Source organism: Pempheris klunzingeri, chromosome 18, assembly GCF_042242105.1.
Source record: "Pempheris klunzingeri isolate RE-2024b chromosome 18, fPemKlu1.hap1, whole genome shotgun sequence".
NCBI classification, from domain to species: domain Eukaryota; kingdom Metazoa; phylum Chordata; class Actinopteri; order Acropomatiformes; family Pempheridae; genus Pempheris; species Pempheris klunzingeri.
Genome location: NC_092029.1, coordinates 10,115,246 through 10,132,140, shown reverse-complemented (window position 1 = coordinate 10,132,140; position 16,895 = coordinate 10,115,246). Strand labels below are relative to the sequence as shown.

The 16,895-nt window shown below is 40.0% G+C and overlaps 1 protein-coding gene across 1 annotated transcript in view; it reads left to right on the top strand.

Annotated features, from left to right (window-relative positions):
• The window catches only part of LOC139217857 (low density lipoprotein receptor adapter protein 1), a 38,239-nt gene that overhangs the window by 1,501 nt on the left and 19,843 nt on the right, over positions 1-16,895 (top strand). The gene's annotated exons all lie outside the window — the stretch shown is intronic.

Genomic DNA, 16,895 nt, shown 5'->3' with positions numbered 1-16,895 from the left:
CTCATGCTGGATATCCTGCTTAGTGAATAATCAGCCACCCATGCCAGCTTCCATTAAACACGACTGATTAATTTCACTGCCAGGAAGGTGTTTGGTTTCTTTGCTCTTCTCTGGAAATGTTCTATTGAGTACTGAATGTAAATCTGTGGGATTTAAAAGTTTTCTCATTGGATTAAGGCTTTAATGAGTGTCTCTGGTGGCTTTGGATGCATTACGTTTTGAATGTGAGCACAAGATGTCAACGTTAAGTGGCAGGTTTTCTCGGTTTAGGCTGTTGATGGCTGCTGGATTAAAACTTCTAATCTCGAGCAAACCTTGATGGATGGGAGTTTTCCTCAACGCAGCCATATTCGCCATCATCACCATGGTGACTTTATGATGACAAAAGCTGACAAACAAACTATCAACATGTTATATTGAAAGACACTGTCTGTGTCACATTGTTGGCAGGAGCTGCTGCATTGTGCTTTTCTCCTGTTTTCATTATTGGCCTCAGAAATAGAGGGAAGAAACGGCAGAGTGATATTGTCAGAGCAGAATCCAGCTGGATTTCAGCGCCTGATGACAGAAGCAGTTTGTGTCTGAGAGCCACCAGAGGAATCAGGCTGGAAAAATGTGAACACAGCAGTCACAAACAGCAGAGACAGACAGGGTGACTGCTGATGTCCAGAAGCTACTTAGCAGGCAATTTGGAGAGAGGACAGCATCTGTATGCCAGCATGTGGCAATGTGTCAAAGCTGGCTGTCGGAATGCAAATAAGGCAACATTGCAGCTGCTTGGCACATGTACACAAATTAAGTGTTAGTAAAGTTGGAAAAAAAAACAAAAAAGAAATGAATCATTTGTTTCATGCAGAATGTGGACTTATAGTCACCTCTGTTATACAACTACAGTTAATATACAATTAATTTGTGGACAAAATCTGTATATTAACTGTGCCTTGTTAGATTGTTTAATGGTGAGATTATGCAAAGACCTAATGTAAGGATTTGGTTATATAATGGTAAACCAGTATCTTAACTTTCACCAGGACGTGTGTTAAATATACCAAACTATCACTGTTAAAGCATTAGTGCTTTGTGGTGAGATGCAGCAGATACATTTCATTGGACGTTAACTTGGGTGCTTTCAGTTAGGCAGCGTTACTCAAAAGCACACGGGAAAAGCTTTTATTAAACATACCTGCATGATTAATTTGGTTACCATTTGACCTTTCCGCTGACACCACTGTAAGGTCAAACTTTCCCCTCAGTTAACACTTCTGTCAATGACCAACGCCTCTCAGAAGCCCTTTTCAGACATTCACCTCATGTAAAAGTCATAACGTCGGTCTTACTAGGTCGGACCAAGCCTACAAACGCAGTAATGATCAGACCAGCACTTCCCCAAATCTTTGATTTTCAGTCAGAAGAAGTTATGAATACTCAGCTAAATGCTTTACTCGCATCATGTAACCAAATAGATAGTAAATGAATCCCTACTTAATCTATTGTCACTCTATGCTTGGGCACTGTTGGAACCTTATGAAATAGGCATCACAGTGTGTTATCTAATAAATTCTGAAACTGATGTGATTCAGGAATTCACTGTGAGAAGAGGGGTGAGTGTCCTTAACGCACACAATGGTCACTATTTAAGGCTTGAACTGCAACATTTTAAAGGCATCGTTAAATCCTGAAAGAGAAAAGGAAGCTCTTTTCTTCCTTGATACCATTACTTTCCTGCAGTGTCACTGCTCTTTCGCTCTCGTGCACAAGGTGCCAAAGATTACACAACCATTGTGGCTCTTTTCATAAGCATCCTGTCAAGTCTGTACAAACCTATAACTGACATTTACGTAATTGCCGCCTATGTCCTCATGGCCAAAAGCCATTACTTTAAAAGATAGGTGAAACCAGCAATTGCACATATGTCTGAAAAAGGACAAAAAAGTTATCTTGGATTTTCACTCTATGTGTATGATAATGTCTTTTTTTTCCCCAAAATATTCATAGTCCCCAAAAGATGAATCCAACAGAAATGGTCTGTAAAGTTCTGAAGTCCTCTACTGTCACCACAGCTGTGGTATTTCCAATGTGCATTTCAAATACTGTATTCTACTGAAAGTGTGCAAGTCTGACAGGTCCATTAGTGCCTGAGACAATTATTTATTACAACCAAGTCTCTTCAGTGGTTTTACAACCTCAACACACAGTCTGCATGGTAAGTAAGTAAATGGAGCCGACAGAGCAGATGCACCCCTACAATAAGACTTGGGGGACATCAAGAAGAAAAGAATTTCTTGGGGCAAGAAACATAAGAAATGGACATTGGACCAGTGGAGATCTGTACTTTGGTCTGATGGGTCCAAATTTGAGATTTTGTCTTTGTCTTTGTGAGACACAGCTGAGCAAATGATTTTTACATGTGTGGTTCCCACCGTGAAGCATGGAGGAGGAGGTGTGATGGTGTGTGTGTGTGGGGGGGGGCTTTGCTGTTGACACTGTTGGTGATTTATTTAACATTCAAGGCGCACTGAACCAGCACGGCTACCACAGCATTCAGCAGCGACATGCCATCTCATCTGGTGTGAGCTTAGTGGGAGCATCATCATCAACAGGACAGTGACCCAAAACACACTTACGGGCAATATAAGGGCTATTTAACCAAGAAGGAGAGCGATGAAGTGCTGCGTCAGATGTCCTGACCTCCACAATCACCCGACCTAAACTCAACTGAGGTGGTTTGGAATGGGTCTGCAGAGTGAAGGAAAAGCAGCTAACAAGTGCTCAGCACCTTTGGGACTCTTGGGAAAACCATTCCAGGTGATGACGTCATGAAGCTGATTGAGAGATGTCAAGAGTGTGCAAAGCTGTCAGCAAAACAAAAGGTGGCTACTATATATAGAATGTTTTGTTTACTACATAATTCCATATGTTTTCCTTCATAAATGTGATGTCTTCAATATTAATCTACAATGTAGAAAACAAAGAAAAACCATTGACTGAGAAAGTGTGTCCAAACTTTTGACTGGTACTGTATGTCCAGATGAGTTAAGCAGCTTTGCAATTTGTCTTGGCAAACTATGAAAAATATGCCTTACATACACTTTGAGAGCAGCTTTATTGGTCAGTAAGGAAGGTTCTGTATTATAGGAAATGAAACTTCTAACTATAACCAGGCGCCCATGGTTTGCACCAACTTACTTGCATAAAAAGATCTATTTCTGGACATGTATGAAACCAGTCTTTAGTTCTTTTGATGACAAAAAAACTGCCATGTACCAAACTCCCCCATCCCCTGCGTGGCCGTCCGTAGTCATCTGTTGAGGTCAAAGCCACTGGCAGGACGGAAGAGGACACAGCGTGCGCCTGGAGTACCAGCCATCCCTTTGGATCACGTCACACAGAAGCAGTACAAGCCTCTCTGTTTCTCAGAAGTCGCACACATTTGCCCTCGGCACCAAGGACATCCATGCTGCACAGTCTACATCGATTTAAAATCATGTAGTTTTCAGATGGACTGATTTGAATCCAGTAAGACTGTGTCCTGGGGTTTAGGATTGTTTTTTGTAATTATTTTGGTGGTTTAAATATCATCAGAACTTGCTTCTGCTGCACGGCTATGTGATCAAAGAAAAGAAAAATTAGAAAAAAGAAAAAATTGAAAATGACTAACTTCATATAGCTCTTGAATACACACTGAAGGTTGCTGCTGTTCGATTCTCGAGGTTTATTGCTTTGAGGAATATGCAGGTGGCATTGCTGTGCTTTTCTAGTCCAGAGAAGAGTTTGATGTGAAATTAGTGGACTCCACAGTCATTAGGTTCGACTGGCTGGGAATCCTGGCAGTGAATCCAGCCTGCAGTTCTATTAAAGCTGACGGGGGCTCGACTGAATGACATGTAGGAGGCAGTGGTGTCAGTTAGCGCTGACCCTCGAGGAGCAATTACAGTATCTCTCAATGGCTCGTTAAGACTCAGGAACCCGTGAGTCAGGGACGTATCAGTGAGGAGGAGGAAGAGCAGAGGGAATGATGGGAATATATAGGATAATAGAGGGAATATCTGCAATACATTGGGAAAGACAGGGATGAATGCTGGGATTGTTGTGTAGCAAATTACAGGGACTTCCTTCTCTTTCAGTGGAACTGGTTTGCTTTACCTTTGCATTGCCTGAATGCTGTTCTTTCTGTGATTAGGCTCTCTATTTATTTAACATGACGTCAACAGGAAAGGTTGCATTTGCATGCTGTAAATGACCTTTTACAGCAATGCCCTGTTTACAGTTACACATACAAATAATGTACCAAGCACCATTCTACCAAGAAGTGTTTTAATTTCAGGTGGCTTTGCAGAATATTTTATATTTTATTTTATTATTTAAGTCTTTCCTATATTAGTTGTAGTAGAGGTCTGCCAACACAGGATAATCTTTGTAAAAGTAAAATGTTTATATTTAAATCCATTCAATTGATGGCACAATGTCCTTATGAAAGCATAAATTGAATAATTCAAATGGAAAATAGCTGAGATTACTGTTGTTTTTATGATCTGGCAGTTCAGCATTTCCAGTAAAGCTTAAAGAAGAAACACTTGCACCATCTTGCACGCACCAGGATCTATATATAATATTCACAGCCATTTCTAAGACAATGTAAGCCAATATTTGCCCTTAGTTGAGCTTCAGTGTATCAGATGATGATTTTACTGAGCAGATGTCTCACCTATACTCTGCATAATTCATGCTCACACACTCATCACAGTCACCAGTCGCAGGCAGAGGATAGATTAGATGATAGAGTGCTGCTAATGATTTTCACGGGATGTGCCTTTAGGAAAGTAACCTGTCTAATGGATTGCTTATTTCAAAGATCAGCAGCTGCCAAGTGTTGTGATGCATCGCATTGATGATTTAAGGTATTTGAACCCATCGTGTATTCCTCAGGTCCTTTTAGTTCACAACTGAAAAAGCGCATAGTTATGACCAGGATTTGGTTCTGCGTAGTCCTTTGTAGACCAGAGGAGCAACACTGACATGTTGACATACTGTATTATTGGTGAATGTGCCTTAAATACATTTAATATTTTCCCCTTCAAAAATGTATCTTTTAGTACCTGGGACACTGAAAGCATATATTAGGGGTCAAATATCCTTTTGTAGCATAAAGTATCCTCCATAAGAAACGACTAGACCTTTCAAATCAAAATCTCAAGCGAGATTAATAGTTTGCCCAGATATCCACACCTGAACTGTATAAAGAAAAATTAGGACTCCACTTAACATACCAGACAGAGAACCTACTGTATAGAACTAGAAGAGTGTATATTACAAACATGGTGATTTATCAAGAAAACTTGTAGCAAATTGACTCAGAAGCATGAAAGCTAAAGATCTGTGTGGATAATGGTGAGGTGACGTCAAATTCGACTTGAGGCGCTATATGAATGCAAGCATATCTTTATACCCGACTTTGTCAAATACCTTTACTAGGCTATTTATTCACTTTATTTTGTATATGTTTAAAAGCCAGTAAACGAAAGAATTTGAAAAGAAAATGACTGTGAACATGATGTTCAAATGCAAATACATAACAGTAGAGAGGATTTTGAGTGAGTTCACAACCTTTTGAGTCCATTCTGGCCAGCGGAGAACTACATGAGCTAAATCCCCCCAACAGTCTGATTAGTTGGATTATTGTCAAAAGCACAGCTACCTCACTGACAGCTCTGCACAGACTTTATATTTGCGTGCTTCCTTCTCCACTAAGTTTTTAATATCTGTGGAGCTTTATGCACATTCAGTGAGTGAGTCTTTTTTCACAATATCCTATTTTTGCGTCTTTTGACATTAGAATTGAACATTATTGTGCTCTTTTTATTACCAAACAGATTTGCAATTTTAACAAATGTTTGCTTTTTCCATCATCCTCTTTTGAATCCAGTTTATTTTACAAAGCTGCTGTTCTGGGCTGCTTCCTCAGTGAAGAGCAGACACAGTGAAATGGATTTAGGATATTGCCATGCTGAACATGTTAGGAGCAGGCTAAATGAAACTCCAGAGCACTTATTTGGGCTTTGTTTTGGCAGGTGAAAACAATGCTGTTAAACCTCACACTGGGTGCTTCACTACACTAAATGATCCTCTTGACACACTTGTCGTCTTGTGTTTTTAATCCTGCGGTTGCTATGGGTGTTTTGAAACGTAATAATGCCTCATTCTTTTTCTGTCATAGGTCTGGGTTTAGTCAAAGCTTAGCAGGAGCCCATCTGCCCTTTATTCCACAGCTATCATTTTAGTATTAATGCCTTAAAATCCCCAATGTGGCAAGGAGGATTCACCTTAATTCTTCCTCTAAAGTGTCCTCTGTTATCCTTAAACAACGAGGAAGACCTTTGGTTAAAACAAATGAGTTCATGTGGAGACACTGGAATAAGGATGTGTGAAGAATCTAACAAGCTGTGTGTGTTTGTGTGTGGGTCAGGTGGTTTGGTTGAATCTTTTAAAAAATATATCATTTTGTTATGAAGGTTACTACAGATGTTACTTAAAATTTCCCTCTAGGAACAACAGCTAAATTCTACATTGAAAAGCAGGAAATTATCCTTCGGTAACTCAATTTCACATGATGGTGATGTTATCGTTCACATGCTGTCTTGTGCCTGCTACATTTGAAGCAGTGAGTATATTTTCTTCACTGTTGCACTTCGTAAATATCGATTTTTAAAGCCTCTGCCTCATGTTATTAAAAACTGCTCCACATCATATTCTATATTGATTTTTCTTTGTGAGACTCATGAGGGTTGTTTTAGCCAATAGTATTTTCTCATGGCCCACAGAAAAAAATAAAATAAATAAATAAATGAAAAAAAATATATACAAAAAAAAAAAAATATGTATGTGTGTGTGTGTGTGTGTATATATATATATTATATATATATATAGAGTATGTGTTGTAAGTGGTTACATTTGGTAACTCATATGTTCTATTAAAGTCTTTTAGGTTATCTAAGCTTACATTTTATCACTGTTAGCCAGTTTAGCATTGACAGCCATAAGGGCTTCTTTCACTTCTACAGTCTAACACAGACTGAAGGGATGCCTGGCTTCCTGTTTCCCCTCCAGAAACATTACCATATATAATCAAATCACAGTTTTAGTGTCTTATGTACAGCTCATTATTATGCTGTTCTATGCAGTCTCTCTGGACTGTTTTTAGCGCCAATAAGGTTCCCTGGCCTAAAGTAAAGTGAATTATGCAACACAGGGAAACAGGGAGACACCCTATCTTGGGAGAGTAGCCTGTTCAAGCTGCTGCAATAACAGATTCACATAGACACACACACACATATACGCAATGCAGCTTCCTGTTAAGTGTGAACAGTAAAGTCCAAGCATCCAAGTCTCCTTTCTATTTGATGGCAGCTCTCTGTGAAGCGGGATAAACTGATGCACTGTCACTCCAGTGTAAGAGTCTTTTTTAGCATGTTTTCAGTTATTCTATTTGTGTGTGTGTGTGTGTAAGTGTGTGTGAGTGTGAGAGAGAGAGATTAAGTACTGCAGATGTCTCTGCACGCGTGTGTGTGTGTGTGTGTGTGTGTGTGTGTGTGTGTGTGTATTCATATCTGCTGAACCTGCTCCTTCACTGGAGAGCTAAATCCCATCTCCGTGTTCTGTTCCTCTGAAAAATTCAAACTCCCCTCACCATTTCTGACACATCGTGTCCCCATCTGAGCTCAGCGCCAAGAGCTGAGGAACCCACTCCTAACAATAACTTTAGCATCAAAGTGAAAATGGAAAACTTCTGTAGCTCAGCGCTGTACAGAAACACAGTAAGGGTGCCATTATGTTAAAAACAAAGCACAAAAGCCCCAGTAGAGGTTTTCTCATGAGACAAGTTATCTTGATGTGGCTGTCAAGTGAATCCAGATGAGCTGTTGATTCGAACTAGCTCAGATTAGTGAATTAGCTGTTAACTGTTTCCTCTGATCATCCTGACATTAATTATGAAGCCAGATGATGATGAATCATTTTTTTAAAAGCTGCTGGAAAATGAACATTGCTGCTCTTTAACTGTAATGATTGATTTAGATTTTGGGGTTTCATCATTTGTCATAAAATAATCACATCTATTACATTAGGTGGATAAGATCATACCGTGAATCCTCTTACTGTCCAGCTGCTAAAATGCAAATGAGGAATAGTAATCAATTTCATGATGTGTAATTTTGCTAGATTGATAGAAATGCATACAAATACAGGAAATAGCTTTCACTTTTTTGTCTTTGTTTGGAAACCCTCTGAAGTCGTCGTGCCCATTTCACCTCTGAAACCCTACTGTACGCCCCTACATGTACACTATGTGCAACCATCTGGAGCCAGATCCAGCTCAGGATTGTTTACCTTACATATTTATACTAAGTCAAGGGGAAAATACACCAAGGAAATAATTATGATTTAGTTTGAGTCATTTCCAAACTGTAGAGCACAGCTTAAGCAATCACATTGATTACCCCTTTAATAGCCCCTGATACCCCAGAGACATGAGACCTGAGAAGCAGAGGTATCCGGCAGTCTCAGACTAGCATCCATCACTCAGCTGGAAGGGTTTAAAGTGTTGTACTGCATTAGAGGGGATTCCTGTGGGAAGCCCTCATCTATTAAAGGGCCACGGAGATACACTGTCTCAAATGAGATCAGCAGCTCTTGAAGGTGACTTGTTTTGCCAGGGTGAGATAATGGAAGGGAAAGCTAATGATTACTCAAGCCAAGTGTTGTTTTCCCAACACTCAGCTTAGGAGAGATGGGGACTGGGAAATCAGGGATTCTGGTTTTTCTTTTCTATTATGAGTCACAGCTCTACCCTTGAATAGAAAACAAAATATTGAATATAAACCTGTTATTTCATGAGTAGATCTCTGTTGAGGGAGCTATTTATGGTTGATGAAGATGTTGAAAAGGAAGCCAGCACACTCCAGGGGGAAAAGATCTGTATCAGCAAAGAGAAAATCATGCCCTGTTTGAATTGCTAATGAAAACAATCCTTCCACGGTGCTGAGCGATTATGCTTTATGAATAAATAGCCGCGAGGAAAGATTTCCTTCAGTATGGAAGTGTCTGCGCTGTTGATGCGGTTATATTATTTTGGCATAATTTTCTTTCTCTGAGTGAACTTTACTCGTACTGATGATCTAGGTGTTGATGGAGCCCTTGTTCTTCTCATTCTTTACACTTTACAGCTTTGATTTTCTCCTACGTGGCCGCTAAAATGCCTGTTTAGAAACCGCTCATAATGTTAAAGTGATAACTGTTGGATGAAAAAAAATTGACCCTAGTCTTTCTTTTAAGGAAATCTGAAAAGTATTCATTTAACAGTCAGCTGCAGTCTACATGTCAGGCGCAGACAGTCGGTGGCTGCTGAGCCACTCAATAAAAATGATACAAGGCACTTTCAGGAGACATTTACCGTGCAAGTCACCTCCATATTTAATGGCCTCTAGTCAGTGATGAACTATAACTGTCAGGAGACTGAAAACGGTCTGTATAACAGTCTGTCCTCTCACTGTGCTGTTTAATTATTTATTTATTTAATTAGCACACAGCAGATAAATGAGTGTTTACATGGTCTATCACAAGCTTTTAACAGAGGACAGGTCAGTATGTCCTCATATCTAAACAGCAAAACAGATAGTTTGTTTGTCTTTGCCCTTCCAAAATGATTCATCCGACTGCTCCAAAAATTATTTATATGAACTTTTTCTTATCTGCTACCTCTACTGTATGGTTAAAATGTGGTTAAATGTAGATGACTAAAACAAATGTTTAGGCCAATAATGGCTGTCCTAAGAAGACAGGCTGCAGTCTGTGGGCTCCTTGTCAGAAATACTTTGTATGCCCTCCCACCTGCCCCAGTGCAGCTTATGCTTTTCCCTCTGATATTGTGTTCACACTATGACAGAGAAAGTCACGCAAAACAAGTGATTTTCAATGGGAGCCGCTGACATGAAGCTAAAAACTACTAATGGCTACATGACACGGGGTGACGCACTATAAATACATTTGAGCAGGCCTTTTTTAACCACTCTGACGACGTGGTGAAGCCTCAGCCAATCATTTGTTTGCTGTGCTATTTAACCAGAAAGGGCTTTTGCACCCCTCAGCTGTGGAGTTCATTGACTGAAAATCTGAGGCTCGCAAAGTCAGTGACATCTTCAAAATCACGTCTTAAAAATTGTCTTTTTAAAAAAGCCTAATATTAATGCTGCCACCGCCGTTTCATCTCTAACGTGCCTTATCTGTCTCAGTATTATAATTGTTCTTATTTTGACTGAGTATTTTATTCTTTTTTTTTGTGTTAAGTGTTTGAACTGATTTGCCTCAATTCCTGAGATGTTTTGATCCTGTTTATCCACGCAAAGCTCTTTGTAACTTTGTTTTTGAAAAGGAATAAATAAATTATTACTGCATCAAATATCATTTGAATCAAACAGACGGTACAAATGAGCACTATTTTTCTCTATTTTAAATAAAGAAATTGATCATTTTCTAGATGTGTAACATCCCCAAGCAGGTCCACGGGATAAGGGGAGTAATAATTGGATTAAAACAGGGAAAAAGGGGAAAGAGCAGCTCATTATACTTCAGGCCTAATAGCTGACTCAGGTGAGTAGGGGGCAGCTGGAGAAGCAGGGACAACAAGCACAGGCAAACACACAGCAGTGCGGCTCTGACAAAGTACCACTATACACTATGAATTCTGCATCCTGGAAATGCTACTTTAAAAAAAAAAAAACATAGTGTGCTTATCTGGCTCAATCCTGGCACAGCATCCTACCAGCCAACTGTCACTGTATGTGGAACAAATATTAGCACAACTTTCACAGTGGGATGTCAGCTATAAATAGATTACAGGAAGTCATTCAGGAACAAAACGCAAACGTCTGTGTTGACTTTTAATTCAAAGCATGTAATAATGGCTGCCCACAATATAACCCCAGTGCTAATCCCATTTCATTCTCTGGACACTTCTGAGGACAAAACATGGCTTTTAGAGCAGAGAAGATAAGGCTGTTTTGCTGCTGTATGTGAAAACGTTGGTTTGATCCTTTCTAATTAATGATTCACAGAGCCTTTGGAGGACAGTTCCAGATTGGAGGGGGTCGAGGCCTTTGTTTTGCATAATAACTGCAGACAAAGGTAATTAGCATTCAGGGCATTATAGGAAAGTCTTTAAAGTTGTGATTGTGTCATTTTTAAGAACTTAATCACACTTTGGCACACTTAACAGATTAATACGACACTATAAAACGACACAGGTCTCAATTTTTTATTATTGCTATAAATTCCTACATATGTTTTACCTCTGCATATCAATGAAGCTTGTCATTTTGGGAAACGTATGCTTTTTGCTGAGTGTTGAATGAATACCAGTCTCTTGTCTGGACATTACATACTGAGATAATGCTTATTTGCCCTTGTAATTTGGTTAAATATATGGATACAGCAGTGGAGCCAGTGCCCTGCACATTCTCATGAGGTGGTGATATTGCTCGGTGGTGCATGCATTTTAAAGAAGTTTGACTTCTGGATATAAAATCTTCCACATCTGTGGGGCCCATAGAGCAAAACACACCAGCATATTCTTAAGCCCGCCTCCCCACAGATTGGTCTCAGGCTCATGATGCCATAGAAAATAACTCTGGATTCAGCTTTTTGTGAATTTTACAATTTTAAGGACTTAATGATTTCAGTTAGGGCTATTTGAGTGTTCGTACTGGGAAGCTGAAGTGAAGGGCACCACTATGGGAAACACTATCTGATGGGGGAACAGACTTTAACACAAGTCATCTTACAGTCGAGATGACTGCAAAGGTAATTGAAGCGAGGATTTATTCATGTTGTATTGTGTGTAACTTCAGTGGATAATAACGTATCTGGTATGGTATTCATCTGCAGATGCTCCTCAAAATAAGACCAAACTTTTAGGTAAGGCTTGTTGAATCCTGTCAGCTCTGTGATGTCAAACTGCAGCAGTCGTTAATCACTTGCAGCCTCTACAACATGATTTATAAGGGTTTACACCTGGCATAGGCAGTTATCTGCTGATTTACAGATGGGTATTTCACAATGTAAGTCTATTGGAAAATGTCTTTTTGGACCCAGTTCCAGAATTTAGCCGCTATATCAAATTAGCTTCAAAGCCCGGTGCTGTTCTGTGCCCAACTCTACTCTATTTCTGCAAGGTCATGTTTGATAACTCCGTTAAAGCCATCGTCTTATTTCTCAGTTTCTGCCGTAAGATTACAAAGAGACGCAATGTCAGTCACTGGACAACGTCACGTCTTCCTTCATATTCCCAGACTTTCCTAAAGAAGCTCTACCCACTTTGCAGTAGCTCTATTTGCTCAGCCATGCATATCCTTGATAACTCACATCATCATTATGATCAACAGCAGATAGGGTTTTTGAAGTGAAAGCAATTAATTAGGGTTTTGGTGAAAAAGGGCTTAAGTTAAAAGATCAACGCCAGCACTGATTCAAGGACCTCCAGGGCAAATAGGCGATTCTTGAAGCCTGAATTATTTTACTCGAGAGATATTTTTCATGTCAGTGAAAATGAAACACAAGCTTTAAAGGCTGCTGGTTCTTTGTCCTGTTATGTCAGCTTTATGTCAGTGTGAAATTTTGTATTTGGACCCATTGAATGTGTAATATTCTGTTCCAGAGGTGGGAGTTTTTTTAACTGCTCCAGTTCAGAGCGCGGGGTAATTCCACTGTTATCTGAGCACTTCATGTGATTTGTACACTTCTTTTGATGCCCAGCCAAGGTGTTCAGTAATGTAATTTGCAGGTACCACCTCCATGCTGCTGCTGGGCTGTTAGTGAATCTGTGGTTGCTTAGCAACATGGGCTGTTTGATCCCATGACTCCATCTTTGTTGTTGTTGATGCTGTCAGTGTTTGAGGAGGAGCTTGTACCGCAGCTCTGATTGAGAGGTATCTAATATCCCCAAGCCCCTCCAACAAGCTGGTCTCTTTGACATATGTGAGGAGGGGGATTTCTTTTATAAATTAATTTATGGGTTCAGTCTGAGCCAGAGGAAGTGAAGATACAGTATTTGAGAGAGGTTAGAGGAGGGATAGAATTAAGAAAACACAAGAGTGAAAGCTTGAAAGGGAGGCCTTGGCTTTACACTCCCCTCAAGGCAGAATCAGGAAACCAGTTATACCCCCCCTCCCACACACACACACACACACACACACACACACCATCCCAGCCCACCAGCTTCCCTGAATGTGCGGCCTATTTTCCCTGTCAAGGTGGTGTCCTAGATTCAAAGTTCCATCGGATGAGTAAAACAGTGGCAAAGAGATTATATCAAGAGGAATGTGGAGGATGGGGGGTGTCATTTGGGTCTAAAAAGCAAGCTGAATCTTTCCTCACTCATCTAATGATGTTCTTATTCCATTGGCTTTAAACCAACATGGTGTGTGAAACCTCCTCGGAAAAAAAATGGCCTACTTACTGACCTGCAGGGAAGTTGAAAAAGGAGAATGCTTTTGTTATTTTGACCCTGGAGCAAACACTTACTACACTTACTCCAACAGTTTTTGCACTGAATTCGGATGATGGTATCTTGGGGAAATCATGTGTGTTTTTCTGCTATATTGTGCCTGTGTGCATATCTGTGCGCTGCTGTTTGTGTTATTAATTAACCGTCAGCGTAGGTGTTCAGCCAGAGCAGAATTCACCTGGGTACGATTTTGACTTCTCAGTGCAAATTAATTTACTGAGGGTGGAGCGCAGAGAGACAGCTGGAGCTCACTGCATGTATAGCTGAAGGCATGCAGAGCACATGGTACCTATTATACTACAGCAGTCAACTCGGCTACTGTGAAATGCTACACTTGTCAGTTCATTCAACAGAGAGTATTTTACAGTGCTCAACATCTCAGGGCGATGGTATTATAACTGGTGTGACTGGAGGCCCAGAGTAGCAAAATGTCATTAAATCGCTCTGTGCCTTTGTTGTAATGCATTGATTCCTTTAGTGTGTGTGTTCCAACTGTGAATCTTTTGTGTGAGCATAATGGAATCGGTGCACTTTCTGCAACAGCCTGGGTGTGAAAGTGTTGCCAGGCATCAGTTTAATAAAGACGCAAACGTCATCAGTGTACCACCGCGACCTCGCCCTCCGTAATCTTGTTCCGCACTCTTCTAAATTAGATCACCTTGACACACAGTCACACCAAGACCGATGACAAATGTACAGCGTATGATATATAAAAAATAAAAGCTCAAATTTTTAGTCTTCCCCAGTGTTTTCCTCAACATGTTAAAATCCAATTAGCCTTCCTGCGCTTGTTCCTGTCACTCTTATCGGTGCCAGTCCCCCTGTAGACTCACACAGGATTTATTAAAAATTTAAGCACTCCTCTTTTAGGGGGATAATATATTGGAAACCCTGCAGCATCAACATGAAGCTCTTTAATAATTCATGTGTGTAGCCTGGTGAAGACACAGTATGGACTGTGGCACGTCAGCTTTGTAACGCTTAAAGAAAACAACCAGGCAATAAATCTTTTGGCCAGGAGTTGCTGTATTGCTGCTTGGGATGGCCCAAACTATACTAAGGGATTGGTATTGGAATTGATTAAGGTGACACATATTTAATTGTTTTGAATTGATCCTTCTCTAAAACCCACTATCCTTTTGTTACTGTTGATTTGCCTGTCAAACTTTCCATTCTGGCATGGCGCATATCCAGCTGATTTTCAGATTTCACACAGAAGTAAACAAAAGCAGTCCTCTCATTTCTAAGTAATAACCATTGATTTTGGCACCTGACATGACTGCCGCTTGCAGATTTTATCAGCTGCAGCTAGCCAGCGAAGTGATGCTACTTTCATGATTTGATTGAAAACTCCATCATCAGCTGCATTGTTTGCAAAATTGTTTTAAAGTAATTACTTCATATTAATAAATAATATATGCACACGGTGGCTACGTAGATATAACTCTTAAAGGCTGAGGCTAAAACTAGATGTCCCAGTTAAAAAGGTGGGAGGAGGATGCTCTATTTTCAAACTTGTAACCCAAAATGTAACCCATAATCCCAAAATATAAAGCAGTAAGATGTCTCAACTTTTGGCCCTAGAGGTACAGATGGTAACTTTATTAGCTGGGCTGTTTTAACTTATATTAACCAGATATGCACTGGTTAAGCCATTAGGCTTTTGCTCTTATATTGTTGGTTTTGGAAAAACTAAAACTGGTCTGTGGCTATTAGTTAGTTTAGTGAACGGTCAATTGCTTTTTAGCTGTCTATCTGTCAAAACTGAAATTTCCACAGTGTTTAGGCGCATTGGAACTGGTTAAAACCATGGTTTAAACACCTTTAGTTGTCAAGGATTAATACACCCATCTCTCATTAGTGGTGTGGACCCATGCAGATAGCTTTGGTCTTATTTGCCAAAATTGTTGAAACATCCACTGTGGAGAATTTTGCTTTACAGTGCAAGTAAATGGAATTATGTTTTTAAACATTTTTGTTTGTGATGAAAATCCTTTTAAAAACTCGTCTCAGTGAAATGTCTTTTTCAGATATTGTGTCCTATATTTTATTATGCCTTGGGTGCTTTTGGAGTCTTCATGGGGAAACGACTGAAATCCCTTTGTGCTGTTCTGTAGCTGAACCTGACCTCTGATCCTCTGTGGAGAGGCGGAAAGAGAGAGGATGAATTTCTCCCTCATGGATCAATAGCGCATTAAAGAACCATTTTAAATGGCAGTGAACCTGCTGGCTCAGGACAATGAGGTGCCTTAAGTATTAAAGGCACACCTTCCATGTGAGACAAAATAAGACTCTGAATCATCTCATACCTCTCATCCAGTACAGTCAAAAGCAACAAACCACGCTGTCCACCATGTACCTAAGCAATCACATATGATAACATCAAATGTGCTCTCTGGTTCTGAAGCAGCCCCCATAGTATGATTGGAGATTAGTTAATAATTCAGAGTTGTTGGAAGCGCTGTAAGGGGATGGTGTTCTCTGCTGTTCGCCTTCACAGCTGCATGGGGCCTGCCAGTGACAGATGGCTCAGCCCATGTGGAGAGTCTAGAGCCAATATAACCCAGTAGAGTGCTGGAAAGTGATGGTGTGTGTCTCTTTCTCTTTCTTCTCTCTCTACATGCTCTTCTTGTTCATACTCTTTGTCAGGCTCATTCCAGTGTGTGTGAGCAGAAATATCCCTGTAAGGAAAAGGGAAACAAAGGATGGCACGGCATAGGAATTTTCAGTCTATGTCTTTATGTCTTTCTATCAGTTGATTATGCATGCATTGCATGATCTTTATCACATTGACTTTGGTGTTAAAAGAATGATTTGCAACGCTGTAGATTAATGGATCATGTTTCTGTTATCGCCCCATTAAGTTTATCACTGAATGTGGTCTGTTGCGTAGTTTAGTAAGCCATTCCTCTCCCGATGCGCCACTGCAGGGTGTCCAGGTGTTGTTGAGAGATATTTTAAGTTCTCTGCATGAGCACAGTGCCCCTCCCTGCCTACAGTAGTCAACTAGAGGACAGTTTGGTGCTACCTGTTGGAAATCACAGCAACGGCAAGACTTTGATACTGGGTTTGTGGTGCCTGTGCTCATATTTTTCTGAGATGCATACAGATTTCTATGAAAGAGACCTTAGTTTCTTACACAGGAAGAGATAACAGATTTCAGTTAAATAGGGTGTAAGATGTATTCAGATTCAGAAGATAATGTAATGTACTCTCTTATTATCGTATATCTTCAAACGCACGCAATTTTAAACTTTTGCTGTAACATAAGATACAATAAAAAAAAAGCATATTGCAGAGCTCAGACAGACATTTTAAGTGCTGCAACAAAAAATAATTTCGC